Source organism: Mesoplodon mirus (assembly GCF_964341445.2).
Source record: "Mesoplodon mirus genome assembly, chromosome: 6".
Lineage (NCBI taxonomy): Eukaryota > Metazoa > Chordata > Mammalia > Artiodactyla > Ziphiidae > Mesoplodon > Mesoplodon mirus.
Genome location: NC_138982.1, coordinates 92,798,235 through 92,812,117, shown reverse-complemented (window position 1 = coordinate 92,812,117; position 13,883 = coordinate 92,798,235). Strand labels below are relative to the sequence as shown.

The following is a 13,883-nucleotide window of genomic DNA, read 5'->3' as shown; positions in this document are numbered from 1 at the left end:
CTATAAAACAAAATGAATGAACATAACAAAACAGAAACAGAGTTACAGGTACAGAGGTACAGAGAACAAGGAGGTGGTTGCCAGAGGAGAGGGGGTTGGGGAGAGGAATGAAATAGGTGAGGGAGATGAAGAGGTACAAACTTGCAGTTGCAAAATAAATGTCAAGGGTATGAAATGTACAGAATGGGGAATATAGTTAGTAACTATATATATATAATATCCTTGTATGGGGACATATACTGCTTTGACTTAGCATGGTGACCATTTTGAAATGTATAGAAATAATGAATCACTATGTTGAAATGTATAGAAATAATGAATCACTAGGGATATAGTGTACAACATGCTAAATATAATTAACACTGCTCTATGTTATATATGAAAGTTGTTAAGAGAATAAATGCTAAGAGTTTTCATCACAAGGAAAAATTTTTTTTTCCTATTTCTTTAATTTTATATCTGTATAAGATGATGGATGTTCCTTAAACTTATTGTGATAATCATTTCACAATGTATGTAAGGCATACCATTATGCTGTACACCTTAAACTTATACAGTGCTATATCTCAATTTTATCTCAATAAAACTGGAAGGACAAGAGTCAATAAAATGGAGGGAGGGAGGGGAAGGGGAGTGGAGTATGGGATAAAGGGAAGCTAATTAGTTAATTAAGACTGTCTTGTTAGCTACAGTGTTGAACTGTGTTGCAGATTTTATTATAAATAAATAGGCTGCTATTCAAGTGTGTATCTTAGACTATATCTGGAGGATTCCCCAAAATTCATTATATGAAACTCTTGACGCTGACTAGATTCATTAAGACAATGAATCACATTCCAGAATCAGAATCTGAGATATATTACTATTCTTCCTGTTACTGTTCACCCCAAGTACAGTAATTGAAGTAACTGTGTTGTCAAAGCAGGGATTGACATTTACAGAACACTGTATAAGCCTCCTTAGTATAGCTAATGTTTGGAAATATATTCTAGGTCTGATTTTACATTTAAATGATATTTCTTTCTTTGTATCCATCTTACCTCCAAAGTAAGAAACAAATGCTTGTGTTGTTGCTTTTAAATTATAGCAAGGACTCTCTGGAATCAGAGTAATGATAGAATTCAACACTTTGGAGTTGAGGTTGTATGTGTTCGTTCATATGTGAACACATCACATATATTATTGTCAACTTTTATGAAAGGCCTGGGTCAAGTAAACTTATTATTATTATTTGCATTACACAGGCCTCTCACTGCTGTGGCCTCTCCCATTGCGGAGCACAGGCTCTGGACGCACAGGCCCAACAGCCATGGCTCACGGGCCTAGCCGCTCCGCGGCATGTAGGATCTTCCCGGACCGGGGCACGAACCCGTGTCCCCTGCATCAGCAGGTGGACTGTCAACCACTGCACCACCAGGGAAGCCCAAGTAAACTTATTTGAGAGATTTATGAAGAAAATAATTTCCAATATATTGTATGATACCCAACTGTTTGGTTCTTCGTGACTATTCCTATCTATAAAAGTAACTTAGGGTGCAAAGAAGATTCCCTTTAAAATTTATATTCAGGCTGTTACCAAAAAGAAACAACAAGTGTTGTAGAGAATGTGGAGAAAAGGGAACCCTTATATGCTGTTGGTAGGAATATAAATTGGTGCAACTACTATGGAAAACAGTGTATAGATTTTCCTCAAAAAATTAAGAACCGTACTACCATATGATCCAGTTATTCTACTTCTGGATATTTATCCGGATACAAAAACACTAATTCAAAGAGATATATGCACGCCTGCGTTCATTGCAGCATTGTTTACAATAGCCAAGGTGTGGAAACAACTTGTGTCTACCAATGGATGAATGGATAAAGAAGATCACACACACACACACACACACACACACACATATGCAGACACTGAAATACTACGCAGCCATAAAAAATAACGTGAAATTCATTAATTGAATTTGCCATTCATTGCAACATCGATACCTATAGGGTATTATCCTAAGTGAAATAAGTCAGACAAATACTCTATGATTTCACTTATATGTGGAATCTAAAAAAATAAAATAAACAATAAGCAAAACAAAGAGAAAATCATAGACACAGAGAATAGATTGGTGGATACCAGAGGGACAAGTGCTTGGGGGTACAGTGAAATGGGTAGAGGGGATCAACTGTATGGGGATGGATGGTAAGAAGACTTACTGTGGTGACCACTTTGTAGTGTGTACAAATATTGATTTATAATTTTATACACCTGAAGTTTATATAATATTGTATACCAGTTTTACCTCAATTAAAAAATGATATTCAGAATAGCTTTTATTTTACTTTAGTTCTTTAAAAATTGGTTATTTTTCCAGAAATTTGTACGGTAACTCTCACTAAAGCAAAGCACTGTATTCCCAACTATTCCATGTTTTTTTTTTTCCTCCTCTGAAATATAAGAAAAAATAATAATTTCAGGCATGGAGAATGAATTGTGTGCTACTATCCACTTAAGTATAATAGCATACATAACAAACAAGGCATTGGAAATGCCCTTAGAATTGGTTTTAGAAGTCACATTAACATTATCCAGGTTTTCAGTGTTTTTGTTGAAACTTGAAACTTCTCTTTATAGGAAATATAAATTAAAAGAAAATTGGTGCTACAGGAGTACAGATTGAAAATTAAAACATCTTGACTTACTGAATGTCATGATGTGCCAAAATTTTTGAATAAATTTATTGAAATTAGGATTTGAAATAAAGTAAAATAAATCAGTGCTCTCTTTCATGTCTTTTCAGAGGCTTTATGTGTGGTCCACTACTTTTGTTTCTTTTTCTCTTATTACAACAACATTGCAAAGCATTCTACTTTCTTTTCTCCTCTCACTTCAGACACTAGTAATAATGTAACTTAAGACACCTGTTATATATTTTGTGTGCTGTGCCCCAATCCAGGTTTCACACCCATTTCTCATTCCGGAAGGTGGAATAAGCTGATGGGCCAAGCCTGGGTTATATTTCTATCTCTGAAGCTTGAGTAGAATTAGTTCAGTCCCACTCAGGGCACATGGACCTTGAGAAGGTGGAGTATTTTCTCAAAACTCAAAGTGCTTTTACCAGAAAATGGGAGATACACATATACCTTGCAGGCAAAAACGTACCTGTCTATAATTTCTGCTTAAGAAAAGCCAGTATAGAAAAACATACTTTTGTGGCTGATGATTCTGCCATTTAAATAAGGCATCTACAGTGAGTTTCCATTTTAACTTGAAAGGTGACAAAACCTGATTTTCTTAACTATAAAAAAGTTAAAATTTCAGGATACTTATTGGCAGTATTGAGAACCACGGCTGTTACAGATGTTTGCAGGGCGTACACCTTTCACCATTCACCTTGTAATTGGTGGCCTCTGTGGGTGTGTAACACTGAGCTCTGAGGGTCAGTATGCTGGAATTAACCACAAAGGATAAACCCTTTGTCTATCAGTGGGAATACTTGGAGAATATGTCCTTTGATTTTTTTTTTTTTGGCTGGTTTAATTTGAGCCAGATATTGTATATTACTTTAAATGACTGCCATAGGAGCAGAGGCATTTATTGAAGATTAGTGATCAGTGGAGCATGTATACTGTACAGACATTGTTGTTGTAGGGCATGGACTTAGTTTTAATGGAGGACATAAATTTAATTGTTACTAGGTGTTTCTGGTGGGAGTGAGCATTTAAGGGAGAATTACTGTTTTTAAATTCTCAACTGGTATTGACCTGTCGTTTGCTAGTGAGTATATAATTTTCATATTGTTAGAATGAAGTAAGTTGATACTAGCTTTTTAAAAAATTAATAAGGGGCTTCCCTGGTGGCACAGTGGTTGAGAGTCCGCCTGCCGATGCAGGGGACATGGGTTCGTGCCCCGGTCCGGGAGGATCCCACATGCCGCGGAGCGGCTGGGCCCGTGAGCCATGGCTGCTGGGCCTGGGCGTCCGGAGCCTGTGCTCTGCAACGGGAGAGGCCACAATAGTGAGAGGTCCGTGTACCACAAAAAATAATAATAATAATAAAAATAAAAAATTAATAAACTTTACTTTTTAGAGCAGTTTTAGGTTCACAGCAAAATTGGATAGAAAGTACAGAGTTTCCATATACTCACTACCCCCTCCCCCCACGTAAACGAACATTAACTTTTTATTCAAGGTATTTATAAAAGTATTTAGAAACACAAAGAAGTATTTTGTGTGCTTTTACTTCTGCAACTAGAAGTTGTCTTTCTCTGTCTTCAGACTAGAAAGGGGAAAGTGTTCTAGAGCCAAGAAGCATTCTCTGACAACCCGGAGAGTGAAGTTAGGCCCTTTTTATTTATTTATTTTTTTTGTGGTACGCGGGCCTCTCACTGCTGTGGCCTCTCCCATTGCGGAGCACAGACCCCGGACGCGCAGGCTCAGCGGCCATGGCTCACGGGCCCAGCCTCTCCGCGGCATGTGGGATCCTCCTGGACCGGGGCACGAACCCGTGTCTCCTGCATCAGCTGGTGGACTCTCAACCACTGCACCACCAGGGAAGCCCTAGGCCCTTTTTAATGGTCCTTTTCCAGCTGAATGTTGCTATTTACAATGAAAGACCAGAGCAAGAGTAGGGATCTAAGGTAACCTGGTCTGGAGCCCCCTGCTGTCAGATCAAACTGATTGATGATAGTCCAGAAGAGCAGTGTGCAGTAGGGGCAATGCACTGACCCATAGTGGGAGCCCTGGGTTCTGGCCTAGCTCTGCCTGTAGCTTGCCATGTGGTCGAAGGGGCTGAATTGAGTGACCTCTGACTGCCTGCAGCATTCTGTGATTCCACGACTGATTGGAATGGCCAGTAGGGGCTAATAACATCAAATCCTGCAGGGGCAGCAGTGTGGAGCCACGGGGCCATGTCCAGCATGGCCACAAACCAGCTGAAGGCCTTTTGTCCAGTCTCTTAACCTTTTTGGGTCTATCTTGGTTTCAGCTATGGAAATGTTGGGATTGGACTTCTCTGTTTCCCTCTAAGGAAAGTTTTTTGGATCTTTCTGGTTTAAAGTAGCTAATTACTGTATAGGATTATTTATCCTGGGAATAACTGCTTTGTGAATAAATAACTTCAAAAAGGGAGCATATTAACACTTTATTGTGGATCATTTTTGAGCAGACTCCTTTATGTCTTCATATTAGGAATGTTCTTGCAATTAACATATCTGGAACCAGTCTCTCTGTTGCAAAGGTATTTGCTGGATATCCATTAGGCGCACCTGAAAGGGACAGGGGCTCTTTCTGGATAGTATAGTTTTTTTGGTTTTTAATAACACAATGTAAATTTTAATAGAGATGTGCTTTTTATATCACAAAATTTAAAATTACGCTTATATGTCTTTAAATTGTCTTTGTGCAATTTAAGTGATAAAGGAAAAAGGGAAAGACTAGTGTCCTTTACTTCTCAGAACAGAATATTTTCCATTTAAAATTATGTAAATTGCTAACAGCTGACTTCCTTTTTTTAATCAAATGACTTTGGACTAAATTAAGAGTGTGATTTTCTGTGTATTGTGAATTATTGTTGATTAAAGGAATCCTTTCTTACCTCAAAGGACAAGGCGGTCCTGAGATTCCTCCAGTCGGTTTCATTCACAGAACCCCTCCCTAAAGATATAGGCTAATTCCTCAAGTGTGTAGGTCAAGGTTTACTTGGGCTAAACCAGAGTAATGCATAGGCGCGATGTCCCACAGGGCTGGGATTATCTTAACCTTATATTTTCCAGCTCAGTGGCTTGATAGAGCTAAGGAATCTTCCCAAAGTACCTGGGGGTTCCCTGTCAGTGTTCCTCACGTAGCTGCTGGCAAGCATGTTTTTATACTCTTCCTGGAAGTGAAACTCTTTCTGCCTTAAATGTGCCATTTCCCCTGCCTGAGAAGGTCAAAGGCACATTTATATAGTTCACAAGAGTATAAAAGAGGCTTTCAGGGCCTCCCTGCCAAGCCATGTGACTGGACTAATGCCTACTCATTTTCCACCTCTGCTTACGGTAACTGCAGAAATTCATAGTTCCACCATGGTCCCTGAAACAACAGTCTTATGGCATATGAGCATTATAATAAAATATCATATTATCAAATCAGGTAATGTAGCTCGAAATTGGTAGGAGTAAAAAGTGGTTGTTCAGACTGTCAGAATTAAACATATGCTAAAACTACCTAAATTAAAACAAAATCTACCTTTTGAAAAGCTAGCAATTTACTTAGTATCCAAATGTTGAGAATATTCAAAGCAAACTTTGGCATGTTCACAATATTACTTTATTAAATGCTTTTCTACCACATAGTTCAACTCTAGTGACCTTACTAACATTTACTGGGCACTTCCGGTATGCCAAGACCTTTGTATTTCTAATATCTTCTAATAATTTAAGGCAACCTTTAGAGGTGTAGGAATTGTTACCCTGGTTTTGCAGATGAGGAATGGAGGCTCAGGAATTGGCCCACAATTGCAGGGGAGTAAGCAAATGAGGGGTACAAGTTTGGCCCTAAAGTCAGTATGCTTTGCAGAACACCATGCTGCTAACTGTGCTCTGCTGTTTATGAGGCTATGGAGAGAAAAAAAAGAGCAAGTTGCATTACTTTCTCATTTGCCCGCATTTCACGTTCCACTTTCTGATGTGAGCCCTGAACTTCGACCAGATCTGCCTCCTGTCCCTTCCAGCATGCTTCCTCCCAGTATGTAACTTAGGCCCAGTCTCTGCCTGTGCCTGTGACACCCTTCTCCATCCCCTTTCTCCATATCCCAGTTTGCAGCTGGTGCCTTAGGTTGCAGCTTTTATTTGTTTCCTGCATAAAGATTCCCTTGTGCAGTCTTAACTTTTGGGGAATTCTTTGCTTACCGTTTTGACATTATACATTTCTCTCTCTCCTTGTGTAACTCTGTGTGTGTGTGTGTGTGTGTGTGTGCGCGCGCGCGCGATTATGCAACTAGATCATCAGCTTCTAGAAAACAACAACTCTTATAATACCTTTTGCAGTGTTAATACATAGTAGGTCATTATTAATTTCTCAAACTGTAAAAGGTTATACCATTTGCATCTCTGTGCTCTTGGCATGTATATAGGTGGAAGGTAGTTGTTGTTGTTTTTTTTTTTTTTGCGGTACGCGAGCCTCTCACTGCTGTGGCCTCTCCCATTGCGGAGCACAGGCCCCGGACGCTCAGGCTCAGCCATGGCTGAGCCATGGCTCACGGGCCCAGCCGCTCCGCGGCGCGGTATGTGGGATCTTCCCGGACCGGGACACGAACCCGTGTCCCCTGCATTGGCAGGCAGACTCTCAACCACTGCGCCACCAGGAAAGCCCTGGAAGGTAGTTTTTAAAGCATAGTTTTTTTTTTTTTTTTTAAAGACTAGATCTTTTTTTTTTTTTTAATTAATTAATTTTTGCTGTCTTGGTTCTTCGTTTCTGTGCGAGGGCTTTCTCCAGTTGCGGCAAGTGGGGGCCACTCTTCATTGCGGTGCGCAGGCCTCTCACTATCGCGGCCTCTCTTGTTGCGGAGTACAGGCTCCAGACGCGCAGGCTCAGTAGTTGTGGCTCACGGGCCTAGTTGCTCCGCGGCATGTGGGATCCTCCCAGACCAGGCCTCGAACCCGTGTCCCCTGCATTAGCAGGCAGACTCTCAACCACTGCGCCACCAGGGAAGCCCTAAAGCATAGTTTTATAATTGGTCAATATTGAGTACTGAAGGAGAGAGGATTTCCAAATCTTTCATCTTAGACCTATGTCTAACAGTGAATGCTAGAGTTTCTGTCTCTGCCTGCTGGTGTTTTCCAACACCTCTCTGGAAATTCCAAACAGACGAACAGATCTGTAATGAGTTGTAGTTACTTTGCTTTGCTGTTAGTATCTAGTGAACTCTTAGGACTTGTTTTGGCTTTATTACTATGTTTAAGGTTTTTTAACTGAAAGGCTGTGGGGTCATGAGGAAATGCAGGGGTGGGGGTGGGAAGGGGACAAAAAGATACTTCAGATTTGCATTTTCTTTTAAGAAATTTCCATTCTCAGTATAGCTGACACTTGTAATTTCTGTTAAAGATTGGTGCCTGGCGAGAAATGCCTGTGAAATAGCTTTGGTTTAAGCTTCAACTATAAAGACAGGCAGGGTGGGTGATTTTAACAAGTGTTGTCTTTATTCATACTTTATATTGTCACTGTCATAAAATAAAGACAGTGACAATATGAAGTATGAAGTAAAGGCAACTCTTGTTAAAAAGCATACATATTATATATTTCCCTGGATTTATCTTTGTCTACATGAAGATAATTTATTTCAGCAAGTGATTTAACCGGAGCTTATCATTTCTAGAAAAAAAATCCTTTGTCTTCTGTTGTACCACAGTGACCTGAGGTATGGAATTCATTGGCCAAAATTGCATAACAGCCGGTATGCAATTTCAGTACTATATTATTTTGTAATGTGCCTGGTGCTACTACTGAGGAGATGAAAAGAATATTAATTACAGTGGGGTGAGTGGGAGACCTTATGCATATACATAAGGAGGCTTTAGTTAATGAGTTTTTTTGGACTAAAAATATGATATATTTACGTAGAAGTAAGAGCTCGATGTTTGTATTTAAGTTTATTTATAAACAACCTTTACATTTCATTTGTAAACATGCAGTGTATAAAAGAGTGAATTGAGGAAAATATAAGAATTGTATTTATTTAAAGGAGTAATTTTAAGACAGGAAAAATCTTTTAAGAACACCTACTTTGTAAAGTGGAAATCGGAATACCTATTGTTGGGAAAATGGAGGAAGCCAGTGGAAGATTTAGTGAAAGAGTGGATGTTAAGACTGTTACTTGTGACCTGGATTTATTTTGGCTTTCAGAGGTCATGCTTACTCTTAGATTAGAAATGCAGCCTCTTTCAAAGCATAAACATAATTGAAAAAAATAATTTTGAAATTTGCTTTCTTGGGTTCTCCATTTTGTTTTCTTCAGGTGTAAAAGCATGAGTATTCTATTTTCAGGAAGATGAGGGAAAAAATCTATTTCCTTTTCTAGCAGTTTGGCTATTTTTGTTGTTGTTTCTGGCTCCATAAATGGAGAGGCATCTGTACCGTGCATTGTATCATGCCCAGCAAGTTTTTTTTCATTTGAATGTAATTGTTCCTTAGCAAATAATTGCAGTCCAGAATGACTTTTATTGAGCTTGATTGAATTAGGGTTATGTATGAAAATGAGTTAGTTAAAGCTTAATCTATTACCCAGAGAAATGATGAAAACATCAGAAAAGCAGTCATTCATGGGGATTAAATATTCTTCCATGTAAATGGGCAACATGGTTGCCTGGAGTCCCTTCTGCACTGACTAGGTTGTAGCGACATTAGGGTGCAAAACATACAGTGTTGGCATAGAAGGGGATCTTGTCATGATGTGCCTTTGAATGTTATACTGGACATTAACACTAATGAGGGAGGCTGCCTCGTTATAAGAAGTGGCACCTCACCTTTTTTAGTATAATAAGCTTTCAAAACATAGGACCCCAAGGGGGGCAATGTGTAAACTGCCAGAAAGCCAGCTGCTTTGGGATATTTCAGTGGTTGCTGAGGCCAGATCTTTAAGATGGGTTTTTCAGATGCCAAGTCAGATACCCTATTTGTGGTTAAGAGGTAAAGAGGAGATAATTCAACGTTAGCTCTCCCATCTGCCATGATGATCTCAGAGGGCATCCTGAGCTGTGCCAGGTCCGTCCTGGCTAGGTGTGCATCCTGTGGGAAGCAGTGTTGTGGTGGGAAGTGGGCCTTGCAAAGGGGAAAGGAGCCCGTTAACGGAGCGGGCTCTTAATGAGGCAGTGGGAGCTAAGTGTGGGCAGTCAGGAATCCAAGGCCCTGTGTGGATGGGAAGTGAGGGTTAGGAGGAAGCTGTAATGTGACCCAGAGAACACAGGCCTGGCGTGGCTCAGTTGAAGATCTCTCCTGGCTATGGTCTAAGGGCATGTTCAAGTCACCATTCTGCAGGGTTGTATTCACCCTTTAGACATTTCCCATTCTTGCCCACCTGTCCTTCTGACACCTCACACAGCCACCCATTTCCATCAAATCAAAACACTTTTGAGGTACTGGTAACCTAAATGCAGAACAGCTTATGCTGAAACTGCTTTTCTGAAGCTACTCATGTGGGCATTTGTAATAGCCAGATAAAATCTGGAGTTTGGCTGTCAGAGAACTCAAAGGGAGTCTGTCTCAGGCAGGATCTTCAGCCTTGAAATTGACCTCTGCTCTGTGGCTGATTCCCTGGCTCCCCTCCTAGTCAGTAAAGTCCAACATGATTTCTTTGTTATCCTGAGTTTTAAAACCCATATTGGCCACAGCATAGTCAGCCTCCTCCCTCTCCCTCCCTACTTTATCCATAGATAGTTGCATCCCAGGTGATAAATTATTGAACAGTAATCAAAATAAAGTATAGATATGGTCCATTTGGGGGGTATATATTTGATTATAGAAACAAACAAATGTGTAAGGGTACCTTAAGATTAGTGAAAGTTTATTTTTGAGCACCTAAAAGAACTTCTGTATATAGGATATACTAGCAATTTTTATTTCTCAGATAGCGTGCACTCACTTCTTAAACTAAAATGTAGGGGCTTCCCTGGTGGCGCAGTGGTTAAGAATCCGCCTGCCAATGCAGGCGACACAGGTTCAAGCTCTGGCCTGGGAAGATCCCGCATGCCATGGAGCAACTAAACCTGTGCACCACAGCTGCTGAACCTGGGCTCTGGAGCCTGTGAGCCACAACTACTGAAGCCCGCACGCCTACAGCCCGTGCTCCACAATAAGAGAAGCCACCGCAATGAGAAGCCTGCGCACCACAACAAAGAGTAACCCCCGCTCGCCACAACTAGAGAAAGCCCACGCGCAGCAACGAAGGCCTAACACAGCCAAAAATAAATAAAATAAAATAAAATAAATAAATTAAAAAAAACACACTAAAATGTAAACAAATCTCTAAACCAAAATAAGAATTAAACCCACAGTATCAGAATTAATGTTGGACCCTCCTCTCCCAGTTTTGGCAGTATTAATTATATACTGTTTGTTTTTTTAGTTTATACCAATTTATTTACTTGACAGTTATTTATAGATATTCATGATTTTGGCCTGTTTATTAACTTTTTATTTTAATAGTTCTTCTCTAAACTGACTTTTATGGATTTATATGAAGAAAAAGTATGGAAATAAATATATGAGATAGTACATGTGATTTTCTTAAAACAGCAGTTTTTAAAAAAAATTTATTTATTTTTGGCTGTGTTGGGTCTTCATTGCTGCGCGTGGGCTTTCTATAGCTGTGGCGAGCCGGGACTACTCTTTGTTGTGGTGCGTAGGCTTCTCATCGCGGTGGCTTCTCTTGTTGTGGAGCACGGGATCTAGGTGTGCGGGTTTCAGTAGTTGTGGCTCGTGGGCTCTAGAGCGCAGGCTCAGTAGTTGTGGCCCATGGGCTTAGTTCCTCTGAGGCATGTGGAATATTTCCAGACCAGGGTTCGAACCTGTGTCCCCTGCATTGGCAGGCGGATTCTTAACCACTGAGCCACCAAGGAAGCCCAAAACAGCAGTTTTAATGTTAGTTGCCTAGTTTATGATAATTAAGGATAGACTTTTATATCATTTATTTAATCAGTTTTTGGAATTGTACACTTCCTTGATAAAAACATAGGCATTTAATTTGAAAGTATTCATGTGTCCTTTGTAGTTTTCGTCAAAGATCTGGATTTATTCTTTCGTCCATACCCTTGTTTTAAAAAATGTGGATGAATGAGTAGTGTCTTGTGTGAAGCCACGTGAGGCCGTTTAATATTTTATTTATTCTTTCAAGCTGTTGTTCTCTTCCATAGCACTGGGTGACAACTGAATCATCTAAGTGTAGTTAGGATTACTCAGATGCATCATTACACATTTTTGATATTTAATGTGTAAGAGCCAGTTCTTCCATATTGTAGTGGCTGATTAGGGAAAAAACTTTAGCCAAGCCATAAAATGACTAACAGTATTGATCAAGCTGTAAGCCAGTAAGTGATTCCCGATTTCTAGAGTGTGTTATAACCTACTGATTGTAAGGAAATATATTGTCATAATCTGCAGGAGGGTAGGAAATTGTCTCTCTTAGTTGAGTGTGAATTTAGTATTACCATGAAGCACTTGAGAAACTAAATGAATGTCTCAGAAGCTGAAATAATTTTTTAAAAAGATACAGTTTAAGTGTATGTCTATATTTGCAGTATTAACATAAAATGTTCATTTAATTTGTATACTCTTGTTGATTTTGATCCTCTTATATTTATTTCATCATATGTAGCTAGAAAGTAATTTTTTACTTACAGCTTTTCTCTATTTGTATGTGTTCCCCCCACTCCCCACCTTAAACAAAAACTATCTTGGTTTCACTTGTTATCTTTAAAACATTTAAGAGATAAAATATAAGATATTAACATCTGAACCACAGCTTAACTGTATGGGTTGGGCCAGTCATTTCAAATAACTTGAATTTAGTCAGGATGTCAATATAATTTCATGTTTTTCCAGGGAATTCACCTGTACCTCTACACCTGAATTTAGTCAGAAAGCTAAGAAGTGATTGCCTGTAATTCTTTGTCTCTGTAACTTTAGTCTCAGAATTCCCATTAAGTAATTTTAGTGACTTTTTGTTAAATTAAAGTTGACAATAAACACTTTAGGTCTTTTTTCCTAAATAGTGTTAGTAGAGGGACGCTTAATAACTTTCCTGATTTTGATTGCTTGGCTGTTATTCGTCTTATTTAGGGATTATTTTGCTAAAAGAGAATAAGTGTCAGCTTTGTTTGAAAGGGCTTCCTGGCTCACCATTTTAATCACTTTGCTATGGGTCCTTCACAGAATTCTGCTGCATCACAGAAGCTGGAAGCTCTGATGTTCCATTGAAATCACAATGGAAAGTCTTGACTTGACCGGTAAGAGCAGCCCTGCGGGTGCATCTTACTTACTTACCTGGAAGCAGTTAAACAGCCAGGAGCTAAGTGATAACAGAGCTGGTCTCAACTTTTTCCCGTCTGATGGATTCACCTTCCGTATTGATCAGGGAAGTGTGATAATGGAGTATTTTTTTGGTCAATTTTATTAGTATTTTTAAAGTGACACTTTAATCTCTATCATCAAGTAAGTTAAATTTTCCTTTAAAATCATGAATTTTTAAAAATTAACTATTTTAGAATCTCTGTTTGTTTCTCCACAGTAATGGGCTGTTGATGAAAAGTCCATTTATTGAAGTCCTAATTATCTAGAGAATACGTACTTAAATAAATATTACATTGGTCTATTTCCCCCAAAGCCTTTTTATGTATTGCCTGAAAAAGTTGAGATTTTAAAATATATACATGTGGCAAATTATATCAAACTTTGAAACTCACAGATACTATAATTCTGTCCTCTTGTATATAAATTATATTCAAAACTGCTTCTTTAGGAATATTTTAAGATTAATTTTGGTCATGATTACTTAAATGCATAGAGTTTTCTCAGTCTGGGAATGAAAATGTGTGATTGCTTTACTGATGTTTGAATACTTTGTGGTGAACTGATGATTTATAAGACCAAGGAATTTAATATAAATTAAAATTAACAGAAGTAGTAAATATTGTTTAGTTGCAATTTTTAGGACATGAACTTACTTTTTAATTTTTTAATTCATTGAAACCTTAAATCTTTTCTATTCTTAAGTATTTTTGATAGCTTATTAGGTCTGTCTAGAATATCTGTGTCTACCTTTTTTGTTTTAGTAAGTATATGACTGAATGTTGCTTTTATGATATGAGTATAAATATAAGGCCTCTGAACCATTCTTCTGAATGTTGCAGTCTAGGATTGTA

General features: G+C 38.7%; 1 protein-coding gene across 14 annotated transcripts in view; it reads left to right on the top strand.

The window, feature by feature from the left end:
* Positions 1 to 13,883, top strand: part of BBX (BBX high mobility group box domain containing) — a 291,684-nt gene that overhangs the window by 113,797 nt on the left and 164,004 nt on the right. For 6 of the 14 annotated variants that reach the window (XM_082626017.1, XM_082626018.1, XM_082626019.1 and 3 more), the window contains one exon: positions 12,895 to 12,968. The exons of the other annotated variants lie outside the window; for them this stretch is intronic. The gene's annotated coding sequence lies outside the window, so the exon portion shown is untranslated. The remainder of the gene's footprint in view (positions 1 to 12,894; positions 12,969 to 13,883) is intronic. 14 annotated transcript variants of the gene reach the window in all.